Source organism: Neophocaena asiaeorientalis, unplaced genomic scaffold (assembly GCF_003031525.2).
Source record: "Neophocaena asiaeorientalis asiaeorientalis breed wild unplaced genomic scaffold, Neophocaena_asiaeorientalis_V1.1 scaffold118, whole genome shotgun sequence".
In the NCBI taxonomy this organism is placed as follows: Eukaryota; Metazoa; Chordata; class Mammalia; order Artiodactyla; family Phocoenidae; genus Neophocaena; species Neophocaena asiaeorientalis.
Genome location: NW_020175528.1, coordinates 706246 through 730448, shown reverse-complemented (window position 1 = coordinate 730448; position 24203 = coordinate 706246).

Below are 24203 nucleotides of genomic sequence, written 5' to 3'. Positions count from 1 at the left end.
ACATTCTGAAAAAGAGAAAATTATAGGGAGAGATATAAGATCAGTGATATCCAGAGGCTGGAGGTGGGAGGAGGAAACTGGATGCACAAAGGCACGCAGGATCTTATTGGGGTGATGGAGTTGTTCTATATATTGATAGTAGTGGTGGTTATGACTGTATACATTTGTCAAAATTGGGCTGTACAGTTAAAATGGGTGGATTTCACTGAATTAAATTATACCTAAAAATGTTGACTTGAAAGAAAATCCTAGCTTTCAAAGGATTAAATTTCAATTTATTGAAAACTAGTTTTAAAAAGACACAATTTACATGTATTATTAAATATATATGTATGTGCATATATACACATATGTGCACATATGTATGTTCACATATACACATTTTTTTCTTCTCATGTTGCCATGTTACCATAGCATCACCAATGCCAGGAATAAGAACAGCTTCTCCGCTGGGCTCCCTGTCTCTAGTTGCCGTTACTCTCACCCATCTCCTTCGTCTCAGCCAAGTGGATCTTCCGTAAGCTCAGCTTTGTGCATAGACACAGCAACAACTCTGCCAAGGGCAGAGTTAGGTCCTGCCCTCAGGAAACTCACAGCTTGGCAAGCTCTGAAGGGAGCTATGCCATGGATAGGCAGTGGGCTTGTGAATTATGTTGTCCTTCTAAAATAGTAGGCATGATTTGAGGATTCAAGTGAGAAAATGTATGTGAAGAGCTAAGCACCTAAGAAGACCCCAATGAATATGAAAGATCAGTGGTATTTTTATCAACATTTCTACTCTTTATTTCTTATCATCAGGTTCCATTTGGCTTTCCTGTTGTTAGGTACCATTTGCTGGAAATAAACTAACCCTGTCCCAGTCATCTCCTCACCGGCAGACATGAGCAAGGGATGGGAGCGAATCTTACATTGTATATTGAAGAATGAGGACCCTCGAATGAGTCAGTTAATTCTTCTGACATGGGTTCTGGCATCATCTCTACTGTGTCTAGGTCCAGAAAATGCTGGCAGTAGTCTTACATGTTTCAGTTATTCAACAAATATTTAATGAGCATCTAAGATATGCCAAACATTCTTCCATGTACTGGGGATACAGCAGTGAACAAAACTCCCTGCCCCATGGATCCTGCTTTTTCATTCTAACCCAAAGTGACCTAATATAAAAGAAACACTGTCTTCACAACAACAGTCATTCTGCTAAAAGAAGAGTTAAAGGGCTGTAGGATATCTTCTTACCTTTGACTTTAAAAGTTTTCCAATATGAGATAGAAAGGATCCTAAAAGTATAGAGGAGAAAACCTATGAGAGATGCAAAATTGGAGCAATGGGATAAAATTAAAGAATAATTTAATGAGCTAAGAGAAGTAGATGCGAGATGCTTATACATATACAACCGTCAAAATCCAACTCCAGACTTTAGGAGGGACAGAGCCAAACTCTTTTAGTGTGCAAAAGAAAACAACAAACAAACAGGTAAAAGGACTCAACATAATGTCCCGTGAGGAATAGATTAAGTTTAGCCCAGAACTGAAGGCTGTGGTATCTCCCCTCACGTACTTGAAGGTCCAATTGTAGAAGAGGGATGAGGCTTGTTGTATATAGCCCTAGAAAGTAGAAGCTACAGGGAGATTCTTCGGGCTCAAAATGAAAAAGAAGATTTTTACCATCACAGTAGACTTAATATGGTAAGGGATACCTCAATTTGGAGTGAGTTCCTATCTCTGGAGGTGTTGAATTAGGGGCTGTGAAATTATTTCTCAGGAAAGCTGCTTTACCTTGACTGGGAGGCTAATTACCATCAACTTATTAGTATGCAGTGTGCATCTACCATGTTCTGGGTGCATGATCCTGGCCCTCAAGGACCTCTGGGTCCAGTGAAGAAGACACACAGTTACCCAACTCTGTGAGCAGTGATCAGTGTAGTGATAAAATGGACCACAGAGCTCAGGGAGCACAGCCCTTAACTCAGCACAGGGGTCAGGGAAATCTCCCAGTAGGAGGTGACCTGAACTTAGTTACAAACGATAAAAAGGAATTAAATAAGCAGTGAATGGCCAGGAAAAGAATCAACTTAAAGTAGTGGTTTTCAGGCTTGCACCCCGGACCCATAGGGCATCCACATAGACTTTTGAGGGCCTTCCTGGTGGGTAGGACCATGTGACCGGAGTTTCAGACACTTCCTCCACTTCAACAAAGGCAGGGGATTTTAATCTATTGTATATCTTGGGAACCAACTTAAGATTTTCAATCAAATATTCTGCATCTAAAAAGAATCAAAAGACATTAAACCAGCAAACCATATACCAGAGTCTGTGCCTACTAACTTGAGACAGGCTTCATGAGCTTGTGGGTTCGTATTGGAAGTACAGAGGTAGTTTATGATAGGGAGAGGTCCCATGGAGCCCCAGACACAACAAGGGTCTCCTTGTTTCTGCCATTCAGCCATGCTGGTGGGTTCTGGAATAATGCAGTGAGGTCAGAAGGAACTGATGTAATTTCTTTTTCCAGAGGGAGGCTGTGACTTTAGAAGAGAAATAAGGACCCAACTTATCCAAGGTGCTAAGCCATGACATGGTTTTCTGAGCCCTCCCTCACCACTCTAGGGGGAAAAAAATCAGCACCAAGGACAGTGCCAGGATGTTTCAGCTCTGGGCTGCTCACCACAAGGGGAGACCCAGCAAGAGAATCCAGCTTCAACTTTCCTCAACATAATAAAGGTCATATATGACAAACTCACAGCCAACATCGTCCTCAATGGTGAAAAACTGAAACCATTTCTACTAAGATCTGAATGTACAGTGGAGAAAGGACAGCCTCTTCAATAAGTGGTGCTGGGAAACTGGACAGCTACATGTAAAAGAATGGAATTAGAACACTCCCTACCACCATACACAAAAATAAACTCAAAATAGATTAAAGACCTAAATGTAAGGTATCAAACTCTTAGAGGAAAACATAGTATCAAACTCTTAGAGGAAAGCATAGGCAGAACACTCTGTGGCATAAATCACAGCAAGATCCTTTTTGACCTACCTCCTAGAGAAATGGAAATAAAAACAAAGATAAACAAATAGGACCTAATGAAACTTAAAAGCTTTTACACAATAAGGGAAACCATAAACAAGGCGAAAAGACAACCCTCAGAATGGGAGAAAATATTTGCAAATGAAGCAATTGACAAAGGATTAATCTCCAAAATTTACAAGCAGCTCATGCAGCTCAATCTCAAAAAAATAAACAACCCAATCCAAAAATGGGCAGAAGACCTAAACAGACCTTTCTCCAAAGAAGATATACAGATGGTCAACAAAACCATGAAAGACTGCTCAACATCATTAATCATTAGAGAAATGCAAATCAAAACTACAATGAGATATCATCTCACACCAGTCAGAATGGCCATCATCAAAAAATCTAGAAACAATAAATGCTGGAGAGGGTGTGGAGAAAAGGGAACCCTCTTGCACTGTTGGTGGGAATGTAAATTGATACAGCCACTATGGAGAACAGTATGGAGGTTCCTTAAAAAACTAAAAATAGAACTACCGTACGACCCAGCAATCCCACTACTGGGCATATATCCTGAGAAAACCATAATTCAAAAATAGTCATGTACCAAAATGTTCATTGCAGCTGTATTTACAATAGCCAGGACATGGAAGCAACCTAAGTGTCCATCAACAGATGAATGGTTAAAGAAGATGTGGCTCATATATACAATGGAATATTACTCAGCCATAAAAAGAAACGAAATTGAGTTATTTGTAGTGAGGTGGATGGACCTAGAATCTGTCATACAGAGTGAAGTAAGTCAGAAAGAGAAAAACAAATACCGTATGCTAACACATATATATGGAATCAAAAAAAAAAAAAAAAAAGTCTTGAAGAACCTAGGGACAAGACGGGAATAAAGCCCAGACCTACTAGAGAATGGACTTGAAGATATGAGGAAGGGTAAGGGTAAGCTGGGACAAAGTGAGAGAGTGGCATGGACATATATACACTACCAAACGTAAAATGGATAGCTAGTGGGAAGCAGCCGCATAGCACAGGGAGATCAGCTTGGTGCTTTGTGACCACCTAGAGGGGTGGGATAGGGAGGTTGGGAGGGAGGGACACACAAGAGGGAAGAGATATGGGAACATATGTGTATGTATAACTGATTCACTTTGTTATAAAGAAGAAACTAACACACCACCACTGTAAAGCAATTATACTCCAATAAAGATGTTTAAAAAAAAAAAGAATACAGCTTCAGATCCTCTACACCTTGCACCCATGTGAGCGCTGTGCCTGCATCTTCCCAGTTGATGAAAATCCCAGGTGTACATATAAGCTTCTTCGGGGCCCCATCTTACTAGAAAATCAGACTCCACCACACTTAAATCATTTCCCATCTAATTTGAACAATCTCCTTTGATTTAGAGGTATAATTATGCTTAATAGCATGCTAAATATAAAGGTATACTATTCACCTCCAGGAAATGACCAAAGGAAAGAGAGCTGAGGGAGGGACCCTAATATTTTCTGTGTTCTCTACTAAATGCTAATATACAGCCAAATAACCACAGCTGGGGATGATGGATTTTTTGATGGTAAGGGGGGATTTTTGCTGAAAGAATCATCTCACAGGTCAAGGTGAAAGTTTACCCCCACCATGCAAGAAAGCATAGGAGGGAAAAGGACAAATTCTCCTTGGTCATAGGAGACAGGAGTAGGTGAGAAATCAGAGTCTGAGTCCTGGCTTTCCAGGACACAGGATGGTTGGCCAGAAGCAGGAGCATTGTACACCTGGCCTACCTCTTGGGGGAAGCAGGCGTCAGAGGCATATCTCTGACAACCTTTATTTCCCCATCTCTTGAGGAGACATTATGAAACAGTGTGATGGGCGCTTGGATCTAGTCTCAAACATTCCTCAGTGTCCTAGCCACACACTTGGCAGGTCACTTTAGTTCCCCAAACCACAGCTTTTTCCTAAGTAAAATGAACACAATATCTTCCTTCCTCCAGGATCACAGGAGGACAAAATGAGAAAACTGGTATGAAAACATCCAGCACAAGGCTAGGCGCATAGTAGGTATCGTAAATATTACATTCTATCCTGCACACTTGGAAGGCATTGTTTCTCTGCAGAGTGGATTGATATGGTTTCCAAGTGGCTTATCAATGACTGTTCAGAAAGCACAAGCCTCTCCCTCCATCTGCTGACTTTCTGCAAAGGCAGCCACACAGGTTTGTGCCAGGTTCTCAGCTCAGTCTTATCTAAACTTGCCCTTGGCAGCATCAAGTCCACGTGCTCCAGTGAAGTCAAAAACAGGCCAGTAGGTTTTGCATAGGGGTCCAAGATATCTCTTCCAAGTCACCAGTTTGTCAATGACAAAGGAAATGAGCCTGAAAAATCTCTATACCTTAATCATTAAAGGTGCTTTAGCTGAGAACCAAAATCCATAGTTTTCCTCCCTTAACTAGAAAGTGACGGCTGCGCATTTATTAAATTGAATGTTGCGCTTAGTTCATTCTGAAATGACTTGTGTTAATTACAAACTCTGTGACAAGCATGGCTCCTACTGGCCTTGGGTCTTTGGTGGGATACCCCTTGTTCTTAGAGACTGATCTCAGGTGTCCCTTCCTCCAGGGATCCTTCACTGTCTCAAGATGGCCTGGGTGCCCCTCTCTGAGTCCTTCTTGTCTCCCTCACCCAGCCAAACTCCCTAAGAATGGAACCTGAGCCTGAAGTTTTTGTGGCTCCGGTGTCTGGCACAAAGCCTGAGGCAGAGTTCAGCTACAGGTAGTCTGTTAGATGCCGAATGAACATGCCTGAGATCTCCTAGTTTAAAAATTTCCAAAGTATATTCCACAGAATCCTGGTTCCAGGGGTTATTACTTGCTGTTATATGAAAAAAAAGGTTTTTGTGGTCCGTTAAATTTGGGAAAAGGCAATGTTGAAGAAGTTTCCTTGTGGAATTCTGAGAACTATATGACATGTTTATGTGCCCTGTGAATGTCTAAGAACAAACTAGCAGCAGGGCCTCCCAGACTTGTTTAAACTTGAACACCGAGGGGGAGGTGGAGATTTAGAATGGAGAGGGGGGGAATGTCAGGTGACTAGATGTCCGTGGATCATACTTCAGAAAACACTGTCCTAGACTGGCTTGCAGGAGGTTGCATCTCATAAATTTAAGAATCTGAAAAAGGAAGCAAAGCATGCGATCCCCTGGAAAGATGGCATTTGGGGAGCTTGAAGACATGGGCCATGTATCCCAAATATCCCTGCTCTATTGGAATAGCAAAACACAGGATTCTGTTACAGGAGCCTGTAACCAGGGAGTTGGGTTTCTTCTGCCTGCGAGTCTGGGGTTTCATTTGCACCAGCTTCCCTGGAAATGCAAATTGAGAGCAGCTGGCAAGTCCCCATCAGCTGCCAGACAGCCTAGTTGCCCTACAGTTTCCTTATCAGGAAAATGCTTCTGGAGGTATTTAAGCCTTCTAAGAAACCTCTTTATCAGAAAAATGCATTGCTGTTCAGAGGGAATGTGTGGGAAGGGAAACTCAGGTGTGGAAGCCTGGCCATGGTGTCTCTGCTGCCATTCCTGCTATCTTGTCCATCTTTCCCACTAGACGCTGCACATCTCTTCTGTGGCCTCTCATCACTTATGGGCCAATTGCATTTGCATCCTCCAGGCAAAACTTTGCAGGGAAGCTGCTAATGGGCTCAGCTCACAACCATCCCCGTTGTTGGGTCAGCCCATTATTTCTGGCCACCTCTGGACTCTTGGCACCCTATAAACAGATCCCTCCTGGACCAAGGGCTGATCCCTGTTCCAATCAGCAGCAGGAAGCGAAACACCACATTGCTTCTTCCACCAGGAGTAAGGCAGAGCCCCACTGGCTGAAGAAGGACTCTGGCCACGCAGGCACCAAGCTGGGCATGTCCAGGACAAATCCCCTCTGATAGCATTGCTGGCTGCACTGATGGGGGTAATGCAGGTAGAGTCACTTCACGAGTCTTTCACATCAACACAGAATGAAGCTACACACGGCAACCCTCCGTCTGAAGACATCTGTGTTTGCTCACACATGTAGAGTAGGGCTTTCTTAAGGACTTATGGACTTTGCAACGGATTGCCTGGGTTCAACTGCCACCTGACATCCTAGACCGAAAATATGCTTCAGTCTTCTCATCTGCAAAATGGGGATAACAATTAACCTGCTTCAATTGATCAACCACGTGCAAAGCACTCAGAAACGGTGCCAGGCAATTAATGAACTGACTACTATCTCTACTCTCCTGGGAGGCAAATCTCCTGAGTGGAAAATCTCTGGTGTGTCCCTCACACCCAGTACTCAGCCTAAGGGGAGCAGGCGTCAGGTATTTGGAAAACACTTGGTTGGTTAAAACCAAATCCAGAAAGCAAATGTTAGCCTGCAGACACTGAGCCCTCATTTGACGAGGCTTGTGGGTGCAGCGGGGCCAGCAGGCTGCTCTCTGGAAAGGGGAGTGATCCACAGCACTTAAGAAAGGAAGAGCAAATGTCATTCTCCACCAGGGACTTTGCTTCCAGCAGCAGCATTTCTTGGCTTATCCCAAGCAGTGCGTAATGGAAACATATTGTAATCATCGTGTCCAGTTGGCTCTACCTCCAAATATATCTTCTGACTGCTTTTATCTCTCTCCGCTGCCCCACCCTTGTCCTTTCTCCAGCCTCTCTCATCTGGCTTATGGTCACCATCTCCCATTTATTTACTCGTGTCCTCCACAGTCAGCATTAGGGGGACATTTGAGGCACATTTATCAGATCAGGCCTCTCCCCGCTGAAGTCCTGTCTCGCCCCACCAAGGTCCCTGGCCCCAGGTCTGTCGTTTTCTCTCCTGCTCTTTCCCCAAGCTCCCGGCCTGCTGCTGTGCAGTCCTTCACTTCATCATCAGGTTCCTCAGCCTCATGTAGCCCTGTACGCACGGCTCTTCCACCCAGAAGTCTCTCCCTGCTCATCACCTGGGACTCCCAGGCCTTCTCTGACCACTCTCTCAGGCTAAATCTGACGCCCACCGCATCCCTGTCTACCTCTGCCTTTCGTTCTTGGCATGCATCGTGAGTTATCTTGTACTTATAAATGTGATTAGGTGTCCGTTGTGCATGTCTCCCAGTACACTCTGAGCTCTTAAAACCATAGATCGTGTCTGTCCTGTTTCCTATTGTATCTCCTGTGCTGACCTCAGCTAAATAAACATTGATTGAATGAATAAAACCTGATATGATCCGTGAAATCAGAGGCAGCCAGCAGAAACGGCCCCCAGGGCTCCAAGCACAGCAGCCAGGACCACCCCAAAACTCCCCAGAGAGGGTGGCGCTGGCTTGAGGGAAAAACCTAATTTTATAGGAGTTATCGAGCTGCTTGGCACATAGTGTCGTCCAAAAGATCTTTGTGGAGGTCACATGCTGGTGGTCTGAGGACACAGTGAGGTCCACAGACATGTTTTCTCCTGCCTGCAGTGTTAGCAACTAATCTTTTTTTTTTTTTTTTTGCTTCAGTATCCAGATTTCCAGATAGTGATGAAAATCTGGAAGATCCAGCAACGCCAAGCCCACGTTCCCACATGGCGTAGCCTACTGGACCTGTATTACCTACCCTCCCCAGGTAAGTATGAGCTCCCCACTCCCACTGTTTTGTCTCACCCACCCCCGGCAGCTGGGCCCCCCTAGGCATTGGAGTTTTTGACCTGGGGGCTGTCGTCACCGGAAACGCTGAGACATCTCTGATGATGAGTGAGAGGCACAGAGGCTCTGGACAGCCTGTTCTCCAAGTTGGACCTACAGTTCCCCTGACGTCATCCAGGTGGGATGATCTCTAAACCAGGAGTCAGGAAGCCCTGGACTGCAGCTCTTCATGCAGTGGGAGCCCAGGACCTGGTCCTGCATCAATCAGGCTTCAGTTTCTCCATTTGATAAACAGGACTACTGCCTTCACAGGGCAATAGGGCCCCAGCCTCACCTCCATCCTTCCGTAGCACAGCACTCCATGCCACTTCCTGCTCATCACCTCCGGTTTGCTCTTCTGCCTCAGCAGGCCCTCACCTGTATCTCCATCTTGCTGTCACCCAAACGTTGCTCAGAGGAATAAGGCACTAATGGTAGGATGGCAGGCAGCAGTGTTGTCCCCCTGGTCTCCATACACAGTGCTGTGTAGTGGGTTACCTTCTCCAGTCCTGAGCAGACTGGCCCGCTCTCGTGGTGGGCTCTCTGATGCTCCCTTGAAGCACTCCATTTACAGCTTGTGAATTCCAGGAAGACCCTAAGTAAGCCAGCTCAGGTTAACTGGGTAACTCTAATCAGAAGAGCCCCATCCCCTGCCAGGTACTCCACTGCACATCCAAACACCAATTCTCCATTTCCCTGCAATAGTATTTTAAACCTTACCGTCACCGTGGCCTCATGATGGGACAGTGTGCTTTCCCAACCCTCTAGGATGAGCTGTGTGGCTTGCTTTGGTCAAAGGAATGTTAGCAGACTTGAAGCCGGCGATGTGCTTGAGTGGTTGGTATTGACTCGGTGTGCTTTTGCCATCACCGTGAGAAAAACACGCCATGGCTGGCCACTGATCCAAGAAGGAGGAGAGACACGTGACACTGACCCAGACCATCTGCAGTCTGGAGCCAAGTCTGGCCGAGCCCCGCTAGATCAGCCAGTCTACCACCCAGCTGACCTTCAGTTATGTGAGTGAGAATTAACGTTTGTTTTATAAATGAGTTTGGGTGGTTTGTTATACACGAAAGCTAGCTGATACACATCTGCCACTGGATTTTTATTCACTGCTCTGTGACCCAACACTCCTCTCTTCCCTGCCTGCTCCTCAGCCTGCCCTGGGTGGGCGGTAAGTCTTGTTAAGTCACAGATGTGGAAACCAGGGATGCCCAGGAGCACTGGTGTGGTCCTGCCTGCATGGATCTACCTGCAAGCAGGAAGACTAGGAAGGACCATCTGAGCCCCAATCCTGCTGGCTTTTATAAGCATCTCTGATTTTGTGCTTACATCATCTTTCTTTCCCTCTTTCTCTCTCTCTCTCTCTTTCTTTCTCCTTCCCTCCCTTTCCTTCCTTCCTTCCTTCCTTTCTTTCTCTCTCTCTCTCTTTCTTTCTTTCCTTCTTTCCTTCTTTCTTTCCCTCTTTTTTCAGAGTTTAGATTTCAAGTGCAATGCTATCGTAGAGTTTTGGGTTTTTTTTTAATTGAGGTGTAATTGACATATGACTATATTAGTTTCAGATGTACAACTTACTGATTTGATATGTTTATATGTTGCAAAAATATCACCACAATAAGTCTAGTTAACATCCGTCACCTTACATAGTCACAATTTTTTTTTCTTGTGATAACTCTTAAGATCTACTCTCATTTCAAATATGCAGCTATGATGGGCTGTGCCAGTCACATTAAGGACCTTTATAGTACTCTGGCATTTTCTAAACAAGAGAAAATCACAATTTATTTAACACCTAAGCCTTTTTTCTAGACTCTATATTATATTGTTTGGGCTCACCACAGCAAATTCTTCAATGTTAAAACTTTTCTCTGTTTTCACGTTTGAACAGTTTTGGGGGGTTCGTGGATTTTTCTTGTAGCTCTTATATACCCCTATGTATTATATCTATATCATGAAATTTCAACTGTCAGCTACATGTTGGTAAGACAAAAGCAAAGTACTACTGTAAATAATTTACTTTTTAAATTAAAAAATATTTTATGTGCCTTTGGCTAAGTATATATATACATATATATATATGTATGTGTATATATATATATATATATATATAGAGAGAGAGAGAGAGAGAGAGAGAGAGAGCATATATTTCAAATATGCAATATAATGTTATTAACTGTAGTCAGTATGATGTACATTACATCCCCAGGACTTATTTATCTTTTAACTGTAAGTTTGTACCTTTTAATTCCCTTCAGCCATTTCATCCCTTTCCACACCACACCTCTGGCAAACACCAATCTGTTCTCTGCATCTTTGAGGTTGGTTTTGGGTTGGGGAGTTTGTTTGTTTTAGTCTTTTTTTCTTTTTGTTTTTAAATTCCACATATAAGTGAGGTCATATGGTATTCATCTTTCTCTGGCTGACATTTCACTTAGCGTAATGCCCTGGAGGTCCATCCATGTTGTCAAAACGACAAGATTTCATTCTTTTCTATGGCTGAACAACAGTGTATAACACAACTTCTTTATCCATTCATCCATTGATGGACACCTTGGCTATTATAAATAATGTTGCAATGAACATGTGGGTACACACTTTTTTTCCAATTAGTGTTTTTATTTTCTTCAGATAAATCCCCAGAAGTGGAATTGCTGATTAATATGGTAGTTCTATTCTTAATTTTTTGAGGAACCTCTATACTGTTTTCCATAGTGGCTGTACCACTTTACTTTCCACTAACAGTGCACAAGTGTTCCTTTTTTTCCACATTCTCACCAACACTTGTAATTTCTTGTCTTTTTGATAATAGTTAAATGTGAAGTGATAGCTCATTATGGTTTTGGTTTGCATTTCCCTGATGATTAGTGATGCTGAGCATCTTTTCATGTACTTGTTGCCCATCTGTATGTCTTCTTTGGAAAAATGTCTATTCAGGTCCTCTGTTCATTTTTAAATCAGATTGTTTGGGTTTTTTTACTACTGAATTATGTAAGTTCTTTATTTTTGAAATTAACCCCTTATCAGGAATACGGTTTGCAAATATTTTCTCACATTCTCATAGGTTGCCTTTTCATTTTGTTGATGGTTTCCTTTGCTATGCAGAAGCTCTTTATTTTGATGTAGTACACTTGTTTATTTTTGCCTTTGTTGTTTTTGCTTTTGGTATCCAAATCCAAAAAAATCATCACTAAGACTGATGTTAAAGAGGTTTACTGCCTTTGTTTTCTTCTAAGAGTTTTATGGTTTCAAGTCTTATGGTCAAGTCTTTAAACTATTCTGAGTTAATTTTTGTGAATGGTGTAGAATAGTGGTCATGTCATTTTTTTTTTTTGCATGTGGCTATCCAGTTTTCCCAAAGCCATTTATTGTCGTTTCCCTGTTGTATATGTTTGGTTCCTTTGTCATAAATTAATTGACCATGTACGTGTGGGTTTATTTCCAGCTCTCTGTTTATTCCATTGATCTATGTTTCTATTTTTATGCCAATACCATACTGTTTTAATTACTATAGCTTTGTAATGTCATTTGAAATCAGAGAGCTTAATGCCTCCAGCTTTGTTCTTTTTTCTCAAGACTGCTTTGTCTATTTGGAGGTCTTTTGTAGTTCCATATAAATTTTAGGGTTGTTTGTTCTATTTCTGTGAAAAATGCCACTGGTATTTTGATAGGGATTGCATTGAATCTGTAGATTGTTTTGGGTAGTATGGACATTTTAACAATGTTAATTTTTCCAATCCATCAATTGGAATAAATCTTCAATTTATTTGTGTCTTCTTCTGTTTCTTTCATGAATATCTTATAGTTTTTAGTTTATAAGTCTCTCATCTCCTTGGCTAAATTTATTTATTTATAAAATTTATTTATTTTATTTTTGGCTGCACTGGGTCTTTGTTGCTGTGCACAGGCTTTCTTTAGTTGCGGTGAGCAGGGGCTAATCTTCATTGTGGTGCACAGGCTTCTCATTGCGGTGGCTTCTCTTGTTGCGGAGCACAGGCTTTAGGTGCGCAGGCTCAGTAGTTATGGCTCACGGGCTCTAGAGAGCAGGCTCAGTAGTTGTGGCGCATGGGCTTAGTTGCTCTGTGGCATGTGGGATCTTCCTGGATCAGGGCTCGAACCAATGTCCCCTGCATTGGCAGGCAGATTCTTAACCACTGTACCGTGAGGGAAGCCCTCCTTGGTTAAATTTATTCCTTGGTATTTTATTCTGTTTGATGCAATTATAAATGGCATTACTTTCTTATTTTCTCTTTCTGATAGCTCATTATTAGTGTATAGAAACACAACAGGTTTCTGTATATTGATTTTGTATCCTACTATTTTAGTGAAGTCTGTTATTAGTTCTAACAGGTTTTTTGTTTGTCTATTTTGTTGTTGTTGTTGTTTTCAGTGTATGTCGTCTTTCTTCACCCCTCTTTTCTGGAAGGTTGGAACCCAAGTGTCCCACACAGGCATCCAGAGCAGAGCCCAATGTTGGCTGCTCTTTAGGTCCTGGAGACCCAGCAGATCTTGGGTCTGTCTGATCCTCCCCTGACTGGTGGAGACAACTAACCAGCATCAGTTAGGAAGACTTGTTAATCACATTGCTCATGGGGAGGTTATTCAAAGTGGGTGTTCATACATCTGGAGGATGGATCAGAAAGGAAACCACTTCTTTATTTTTTAAATTTAATTTTATTTATTATTTTATACAGCAGGTCCTTATTAGTCATCAATTTTATACACATCAGTGTATACATATCAATCCCAATCTCCCAATTCATCCCACCCTCATCCCCACCCCCCTGCCGCTTCCCTACCTTGGTGTCCATACGTTTGTTCTATACATCTGTGTCTCAATTTCTCCCCTGCAAAGTGGTTCATCTGTACCATTTTTCTAGGTTCCACATATACGTGTTAATATACGATATTTGTTTCTCTCTTTCTGACTTACTTCACTCTGTATGAGAGTCTCTAGATCCATCCACATCTCTACAAATGACCCAGTTTCGTTCCTTTTTATGGCTGAGTAATATTCCATTGTATATATGTACCTCATCTTCTTTACCCATTCGTCTGTCGATGGGCATTTAGGTTGTTTCCATGAACTGGCTATTGTAAAGAGTGCTGCAATGAACGTTGGGGTGCATGTGTCTTTTAGAATTATGGTTTTCTCTGGGTATATGCCCAGTAGTGGGATTGCTGGATCATATGGTAATTTTATTTTTAGTTTTTTAGTTTCTCTATGGAGAAACTCCATACTGTTCTCCATAGTGGCTGTATCAATTTACATTCCCACCAACAGTGCAAGAGGGTTCCCTTTTCTCCACATATATGATTTCAATTTTCTTAAATTTACTGTGGCTTGATTTGTGACCCAAGATGTGATCTATCCTCGAGAATGTTCCGTGTGTACTTGAGAAGAAAGTGTGATCTGCTGTTTTTGGATGGAATGCCCTATAAATATCAAACAAATCTATCTGGTCTATTGTATCATTTAAAGCTTCTGTTTCCTTATTTATTTTCATTTTGGATGATCTGTCCATTGGTGTAAGTGAGGTGTGAAAGTCCCCCACTATTATTGTGTTACTGTCAATCTCCTTTTCTATGGCTATTTGGTTTGGTGGTGCTGAATTCTCTTAGCTTTTGCTTGTCTGTAAAACTTTTGATTTCTCCATCGAATCTGAATGAGATCCTGCCTGGTAGAGTAATCATGGTTGTAGGTTCTTCCTTTTCATCACTTTAAGTATATCATGCCACTCCCTTCTGGCTTGTAAAGTTTCTCCTGAGAAATCAGCTGTTAACCTTAGGGGGGTTTCCCTGTATGTTATTTGTCATTTTTCCCTTGCTGCTTTCAATAATTTTTCTTTGTCTTTAATTTTTCTCAGTTTCATTACTATGTGTCTCGGCGTGCTTTTCTTTGGGTTTATCCTGTATGGAACTCTCTGTGCTTCCTGGACTTGGGTGGCTATTTCCTTTCCCAAGTTAGGGAAGTTTTTGACTATAATCTCTTCAAATATTTTCTCGGTCCTTTCTCTCTCTCTTCTCCTTCTGGACACCTATAACACGAATGTTGTTGTGTTTAATGTTTTCCCAGAGGTCTCTTAGGCGGTCTTCATTTCATTCTTTTTTTCTTTATTCTGTTCCACGGCAGTGATTTCCACCGTTCTGTCTTCCAAGTCTCTTATCCGTTCTTCTGCCTCAGTTATTCTGCTATTGATTCCTTCTAGTGTAATTTTCATTTCAGTTATTGTATTGTTCATCTCTGTTTGTTTGTTCTTTAATTCTTCTAGGTCTTTGTTAAACATTTCTTGCATCTTCTTGATCTTTGCCTCCATTCTTTTTCCAAGGTCCTGGATCATCTTCACTATCATTATTCTGAATTCTTTTTCTGGAAGGTTGCCTATCTCCATTTCATTTAGTTGTTTTTCTGGGGTTTTATCTTGTTCCTTCATCTGGTACATAGCCCTCTGCCTTTTCATCTTGTCTATCTTTCTGTGAATGTGGTTTTTGTTCCACAGGCTGCAGGATTGTAGTTCTTCTTGCTTCTGCTGTCTGCCCTCTGGTGGATGAGGCTATAAGAGGCTTGTGCAAGTTTCTGATGGGAGGGACTGGTGGTGGGTAGAGCTGACTGTGGCTCTGGTGTGCAGAGCTCAGTAAAACTTTAATCTGTTTGACTGCTGATGGGTCGGGCTGGGTTCCCTCCCTGTTCTTGTTTGGTCTGAGGCAACCCAACACTGGAGCCCACCTGGGCTTCTTGGTGGGGCCAATGGTGGACTCTGGGAGGGCTCACACCAAGGAGAACTTCCCAGAACTTCTGCTGCCAGTGTCCCCATCCCCACAGTGAGCCACAGCCACTGCCCGTCTCTGCAGGAGACCCTCCAACACTAGCAGGTAGGTCTGGTTCAGTCTCCCCTGGGGTCACTGCTCCTTCCCCTGGGTCCCGATGCACACACTACTTTTTGTGTGCCCTCCAAGAGTGGAGTCTCTGTTTCCCCCAGTCCTGTCAACGTCTTGCAATCAAATCCCACTAGGCTTCAAAGTCTGATTCTCTAGGAATTCCTCCTCCCGTTGCCAGACCTCCAGGTTGGGAACCTGACGTCGGGCTCAGAACCTTCACTCCAGTGGATGAACTTCTGTGGTATAAGTGTTCTCCAGTCTGTGAGTCACCCACCCAGCAGTTATCAGATTTGATTTTACTGTGATTGCGCCCCTTGTACCATCTCATTGTGGCTTCTCCTTTGTATTTGGATGTGGGGTGTCTTTTTTGGGGAGTTCCAGTGTCTTCCTGTCAATGATTGTCCAGCAGCTAGTTGTGATTCTGGTGTTCTTGTAAGAGGGAGTGAGAGCACGTCCCTCTACTCCACCATCTTGGTTCTTAATCCGCAAGGAAACCACTTCTTTTTGCTCCCTCCAATGGTTTCTTCTCTGCACCCCCATGGTTTGGGTCTCTGCAGCAGCCTTCTTGCTGGTCTTGGCCATTGCTCTCACACCCCACTCTTCCCACAGCATCCAGAGGGGTGTTGTTTCTAACCTTCCAATGGCCTAGGATTGAAGCCCAAATCCCTGATCACGGGGGCAGAACCACTGTAGTCTGGTTGGACTGATCTCTCCCCCCAACTCTCCTGCTCCCCATTTCTAATCACCCCTTAACACTCACCTCTGCCCAATACCCTGATAACCCCCAAACTTGTACCTCCTGCCTCCCCTCCTTCTTCGAGCTTCAGAGCCTATGTTTCTCTGTGTTCTGCCTATGTCTATTACAGTTATAACAAATTACCACAAACTTAGTGGATTAAACAATTCAAGATTTTTCTCTTACAGTTCTGGAGGTCAGAATTCCTAAATTCAAGGTGTTGTTAGGGCTACATTCCTCCTGGAGGCTCTAGGGGAGAATCAGTTTCCTTGCTTTTTCTGGTTTCTAGTGGCCACGTATATCCCTTGGCTTGTGGCCCCTTCTATCTTTAAAGCCAGAAGCATAGCATCTTCCAATCTCTTTCTCTCTGCTCCTATCATCACATCACTTTTTCTGACTCTGATCTTACTTCCTCCCTCTTCTCACCCTTATGATTACATTGATCCCACCCAGATAATCCAGGATAATCTCCTCATATCAAGATCCTTAACTAAACCACGTCTGCAAAGTTCCTTTTGCAGATATAAACTAAAATATTCCCAGGTTCCAGTCATTAAGGCATGGACATTTTGAGGGACAATTTTTCTGATTCCCACACAGCCCCAGTTCAGATTCCTCCATTCTCAGGAGACATCCATCCCAATTATTTTTGGTGCAGAAAAATGACTCATTGTAATCCAAGGTTACATTTCTTCTAGAGCCTTGTATTGCTGACATCTCATGGACATGCTCAAACCCTATCCCCTTAAAGACAACTGCTCCTTCTACTCAGACACCTTGAGCCCATGCAATCAGAGGCAGCTGAGTACTCATTTTCCATCGGCACATTTACTGACTGCTTTGAGCTAGACCATGTGACAACCCTGGGATATAAAGATAAAAAAGAGAGAGAGTCCCTGCTCTTGAGTGGTTTATAGTCTCCTTATTTTCCCTGTGTCTTATTCATATCTTTTTCCTGAGTCCAGCTCCTGCCTGGTATATGGCAAGTGCTCAACAGAGTCTGTTGAGCTGAAGTGACCTGAGATGTCACTCAGCATCATCATCCTCTTATAAGTTCTCTCTGCTGATCTCTTCCCGTTCTCACCATCCTCTGTACCATTCATGATTCATGGCAAGAAGTGCCTCCCACTAGACTGGAGCCCCAGCTGAGGGGAGGGGACCAGGACAGTGGTGTGTGTGTGTGTGTGTGTGTGTGTGCATGTGTGTGTGTGTGTGTATTTTCGCTACTTGGTGCCAGGTGTCTGATGGCTGGACAACACTCTCCCATGTGATGATCCACGGTGACATTCCCGTGCTATAGTGCTATGTAATTCAGATACATAAATACTTGTTGCATAGAGCAAGTGCCTGCCTGATCATGCAGACACAGAAGGGACTCTGAATGCACTAAAGGAACATGTTTCTGCAGCTAAAGTCACATTAAATATTTATGCCTGAGAAACTAGCATTTTCTCCCACAGAGAAAGAAGTCAGGACCAAACTCTAGAATGGCTCTATCATGAACAACAATAAAAGTGGTACAAACAGTATCTACAGCCATGCTTTGGCAATGAAGGAGTTCAGAGTACCATTTATTTGTTCAACAAATGACTGATGGTCTGCTGTATGCCAGGCACTGTTGTAGACACCAGGGGATTGGCAGTGAACAAGACAGTCAAAATCTCTGCCTTTCCAGAGCTTGCTTTCTGGTAATAAGTGACATTTATTGAATGGCAACTATGTGCCAGGCATTGTTCTAAGTGTTTTACCTATGTTAACTTCTCCTGGTCATCTAGGGACTATTATTTCTTGTTCTGCTTTACGAAGGGGAAACTGAGCTCAGAACAGTCAATTAACCTGCCTGAGATCACAAAGCTTCAAGGTGGGTGAGTTGGGATTTGGTCCCAGGCATCCCTGTGCTGTGAATCATACACTGAACTGCTTCTTGGCTCCTTTTTCTCGTGTTAAAGTTGGAGAATTTAGGAAAAAGTCTTAGCCTCCCAACAGTTAGAGCAGAGAGAGACAGACTCTGGGATGTGGGAATTGGGAGGAAAGAAGTTGAAAATAAGAAGGAAGAGGAAAAGGTGTTAGGTCCCTACTGGCCTCCACAAAACCTGACGTCCCATCATTAAAGGTTACATTTCTCTGGACTAAACATCACCATGGTCTTTGTTAAGTAGCCTTAATGTGAATGGAGCTAATGTCCTCTGAGCTTTTTCCAGAGGTCAAGAAGACAGCAGACACTTGGTATAATATATCTTATTTAATCTTTATATCAACCCTTTAAGGTCAATATAACACAATTCACCAAAGGATAAAAACAGATTAGGCTATTGGATGAGGCATGTTTCAAACCCAGGCATGTGGAAAGCCCTGTCTAATCTCTTTCCAAGACCCACCCCTCCCTTTTTTGGTCTGCACCATCGATATTACTTAAAACATTCAATTCTTTTAACCCAGAAAATCCTAAAAGTCTGTTCTTAGAAAACAGTCAGATGGGAATAAGAATGTTTATTGCAGTCTTATTTACACTAGCAAATGTTAAAAGTGAGGAGAGGGAATAACACAAGCATCCAATAACAAAAAAAACTAATTAAATAAATGGTGGGACTCATTTAACAAAATCCATGTAATACTTTCATTAAGGATATATTTATCTACCCTCAGATGATAGGCTCCCAGACCTACCTTTCAAATGGGCATTCTTTTAGGACTGACCATATTTTTATGCTGAGTACAAAGCTTTTTTTTTTGAATAAATCATTTGCTTTAGCAGGCTCTTCTCTCCATTAAATTCCTTTTCAATTTTTATTAAAATTGAGGAAAAATGCTCCTCTGAAATATAAATGCACATCAAGTGTAAACTTTAATATTTGCCAGTTCATAGACTCACCAAATTTTAGAACCAGAAAGGATATTAGAAATTGTCTAGCATAGATAAGGAAACTGAAGCTCAGAGATGCTGAATTACTTTCTGAGATCACACAGTAATTAGGTGGCAAGAATGTGATACAAAACCATGTTTGGTTTCTAGCTACAGCTGTGTTATCTCCATGATTTCCATGGTAAAAATATTTGGCTATCAGAAACCTGAAAAACTGAAGACATTTCTAGGAAAATGATAAGAAAAGGGGTTTGTGGGTTTCAAAATTTGAAAGCTTTAAAAGTAAATGACAAATTTGCAATATAATACCATTGAGTGTATCCTTCATATATTAAGTACTTCATCAAATCAATACAAAGATAAATATGTAAATTCTAAATATCAAGCAAAACAAGACATATAAGAAGGCATTTTATAAGAGAAGAAATATAAGCGACCCATTAAAAATTAGAATGGATGAAACAGGTGAAGGGGACGAAGAGGTACAAGCTACCAGTTATAAAATAAATAAGTCGCAAAGATATAATGGATAGCATAAGAAATACATTCAATAATATTGTAATGATTTTGTATGGTGCATAATCTATGCAAATATCAAATTGGTATGTTGTACATCTGAAAATAATATAATGTAAGTCAACTTCAATGAAAAAATAAAAGAGATGATCTAATGAAAAATAAGTTATCGTGCCCCGGTCTGGGAGGATCCCACATGCCGCGGGGCAGCTGGGCCCGTGAGTCATGGCTGCTGAGCCTGCATGTCCGGAGCCTGTGCTCCGCAGAGGGAGAGGCCACAGCAGTGAGGGGCCCGCGTACCGCAAAAAAAAAAAAAATAATAAAACTTCTCTGTTAATCAAATACATGCAAATTAAAACAGTTAGATACCATTTTCCAAACTATCATATAACTCAAGATTAAGGCGAAGATAGCCCAAACAGGGAACTGGACACCCTCATACTCTCCTTTTTTAGGAGAGCAATTTGGCAGTGTTCATCAAAAGTCTTAAACTTTTACACATTCTTTGAGCCAGAAGTTCACTCCTCAGAATTTATCTTTAGGATGTATTATGGTTGTGCTTAAATATGTCAATATATAGATGTTTATCCACCTATTGTTTTTAATATAGAGAGTGTTTGAAACAATGTCTAATAACAAGAAACTGATCAAGTGTCATTAGTGTTAATCCATGTAATTAACAAAAATGTAGTCTGCAATAAATGAGAAATAAATACTTGATATATTAAAAAAAAGATATATTTCAACATGGAGAATTGTTCCAGAGATATTAGGCAAATATAATCAAGTTTTGAAATAAATATGGAGGCTTGTATGCACATATCTGTATGAGGTAGAACCATTGAAACTGCCATTTTGTAAATCAAAAATGATTGGTTGAATATTGACAATTTCATGTAGTTCAACCTAACAGGAAAAAATATCTGATGGCTATACACCAAAATGCTCACTGTGGGTGTCTTATTGGCACTTTCAAAAGGATTTTCACTGTTTGTGCTCTTTTATAGTTAAATTTCTTCCACAGTGTGCATGCATTGCTCTCGATCAGAAAAACCTATTAAAATAAATGCAAATAATTGGAAACATTAAGAGACCGTTTGACATTTATTCTTAAGGAATACGCTTGGTCTTTTCTGGAGGGTTTTTATCATAAATGGGTGTTGAATTTTGTCGAAAGCTTTCTCTGCATCTTGAGAATAGATTTTTTTTAATGATCCAGTTCCAGTGGTTAAATTGAAAGCTTATGACAATAAAAAAAAATTGAACAATTTGGGAAATTGATTTGTGAATTGACTTTTCCTTTTGGAAACATTTGAGCTCTGGGTTATTATTCAAATTGTGTGCAACTTTTAAGGTAGTGAAATCACTGGACCATCTTAAAACTGCATGAGCTGGATCTGGCACCAGATTAAAAGCTAAACCCTTGCCTGTGAAGAATATGTAACTGGCTGAATAAGCTGCACACCGGTTAATCTGGTGTACCATAAGGATCTAAGAGTTCAAGGTTGGGATGATGAACCAATCCATGTCTCCAGCAGAAACGATCAAAATACTCGGAAGTCAGAGTTTTGTATATATTTCCATTGGGAAGGTCAGACATTTATTAGCTTAAATGAGACTTCCAACTTTGAACCACAGGAAAATGCAGGCAGAACTGGAATCTTTGCTAGGAAAGACAAGATAGTACACATTATACGATATACAGCAAACAGTAGCAATAATGATTCTAATGCAAGGGAGGCAAATGATTCCCCTTGGCAATGGAACATCAAGGAGACCCCAATAAACAGTTTTGCTACTTTAATATTGCAAACATATGGTCTTTAGCCAGGACACTGAAACCACTCTTCTTTTTTGATTCTTCATCTCCAAGCTCCATTCCATGCGAGAGATTCCATGCCCCAGAGAACTGAGAAGGGTCCTCCAGAGCTCTGCTCTCCTCCTTGATTAGAATGGTTAGCTTTGGCTGTTAGTTTTTCTTAAAGGTTTGGTGTTTTTAAAAAAATATTTAGGTTCTTTCTTCTTTTGTTAATGGTGAGTTCCGCAAGGAAAGAAAACATTGTTGACACCATTCTTTGCGTGCTACGTGGTCGCCCATGCTCGTAGATAAAATAAGATAAAATTCGGAAAACACTAAATTAATGTGCTTTTCACCTTTTCCTGCATAAAGCATGTTTCTCAGCCTCCAGCCAGCCATTATTGTGGGAGAAAGGGAGGGAGCAGAAATGGCATATGGGAAACTCCCTTTAAACAGGAACCAGAAGTAGAAATCCCATCCTTAGTGAAGAAGAGAAAGGGAAAGAGAAACAGGTAGAAGAAGCAGATGTGAGAGGCCTGTTCTGAATTTCCCCTCCAGGTGGTGGAGGATTGTACATAGGCTAAGGGGAAAGTAACGTAGAGGAGCTTTTGTCCTGCTTCCTGTTCGGGGCTCAGGAAGTCCTCCAGCAAACAGGGGAGCCCACAATAGATTCCAAATAGCAGCTCAGAATGGCCACATGTGGGGAGCCTGAATTAGCATTCCCAACCGTGCTCAGGGCCTGTATGCAGAGAAGAGACCCAGCATGGCCAACGGAGGGAGTCAGACTCTATTTTCTGGGCCATAGAGGAATTGTTCCTGTGCCTGTCAGCTTCTCCCGACTGGCCTCGGTTCTCAAGCCATGTCCATCTTACCTGTGGTTCTACTCACTTCTCCTCAGACTGAATCTACTCCCAGAGTACCACAAGGACACCCACTATCACCCCAGCTTTCCTGGCTATATCTACTCATTCCTGGGGATATCTTCCCAGACAGCCACTGCTGGCAGGAGCCAGAGGACCAATAGTTCATGCTGGCTCCCCTCTGTCACCATCTCAGGAGGCCCATGGACAGAGATCCAGCCCCAGCTCCTGGGAAGTCTTTAATCCATCTCAGGTGGTCACAGGTAGTTGGCTCCTACAGCAATTACCCTGCTGGGAAGAGAAGCAAAACCATCTCATTCCCACACACGCATGACCTCTTGGTTGAGCCAGAATCAAAATCAAACATCTAACTTATCATCTCTCCAGCACTGCTGCAGGAACTGATTTTACTCTCCAAATATTTACGACTTTGGGGAGGTAATACAGCTGCCCTACTTGAGCATGGCTCTGAGAGATTCAAGCCATGTCTGGTCTCAAAGCGTGTGACCAGGAAAGAAGGTGGCTCTGTCAAGGACAGGGACGGGAGCAGAATTTGCACCATCTTCCTTCCAGCCCCTGACACCTCTTAGGATTCATGGCCACCCTGTGTGCATTTCATCCATCCATTCTGCAAGCATCAGATGAGCAATCCCCTCTGCCAGGCCCATGCTCACTCGTGGAGGGCAGGATAGGATGCAGGCCCTTCCAGTAGCTAACCATCTGTAGTGGGCTGAATGGTGGGCCCCCCAAAATGACATGTGTGTTGTGATCCCTGAAACCTGTTATTATTAACTTATATGGCAAAGATGTGATTAAGTTAAGGGTCTCTAGAGGGGGGATTATTCTGGATTATCTAGGTGGACCCTGAATTCGATCATATGCATTCTTTTTTTATTTTTTAACATCTTTATTAGAGTATAACTGCTTTACAATGGTGTGTTAGTTTCTGCTGTATAACAAAGTGAATCAGCTATACATATACATATACACATATATCCCCATTACTCCTCCCTCTTGTGTCTCCCTCCCACCCGCCCTATCCCACCCCTCCAGGCGGTCACAAAGCACCTAGCTGATCTCCCTGTGCTATGCGGCTGCTTCCCACTAGCTATCTATTTTACATTTGATAGTGTGTATATGTCCATGCCACTCTCTCGCTTTGTCACAGCTTACCCTTCCCCCTCCCCATGTCCTCAAGTCCATTCTCTACGTCTGCATCTTTATTCCTGTCCTGCCCCTAGGTTGTTCAGAACCATTTTTTTTTTAGATTCTATATATATTTGTTAAAATAGTATGCATTCTTATAAGAGAGACACAAAAGGAAAAGACACAGAGGAGAAGCCAATGTGACCTTGGAGGCAGAGATTGGAATCGTGTGGCACAAGCCAAGGAACATCTGGAGCCACCAAAAGTTAGGAAGGGCAAGGAAGGATTCTCCCCTAGAGCCCTCAGAGGAAGCGTGGCCTTGTGGCTTGATTTCAGAACCTTAAGGGGATCTTTTTTGTAGCTTTAAACCACCTGCTTTGTGGTAATTTACTTCAGCAGTCCCAGAAACTAACACAGCATCTAATAAGGAAATGTCCCAGTTAGCTTTTCTAAGGGCAAGTGAGGAACAGGGGTCCATTCTCAGGCCTTTCTCTCCAAGGAAGGACCCAGGGGTCACTCCTGGGGGCAGATGCAGGAGAGTTTAAGACAAGTCTTGGCAGGTCAGATCAATCTTCTATAATATGAAAGATTCTGGAGGGAGAGAATTCTCACCCAGGCCTTGCTTTCTAAGCAGGGGCTCATAGTTTTCTCCGAAATGTAGCTGTTGAGAGAAAAATCCCAGTCTTGGACACCATTTATACTGTCTTCCCAAA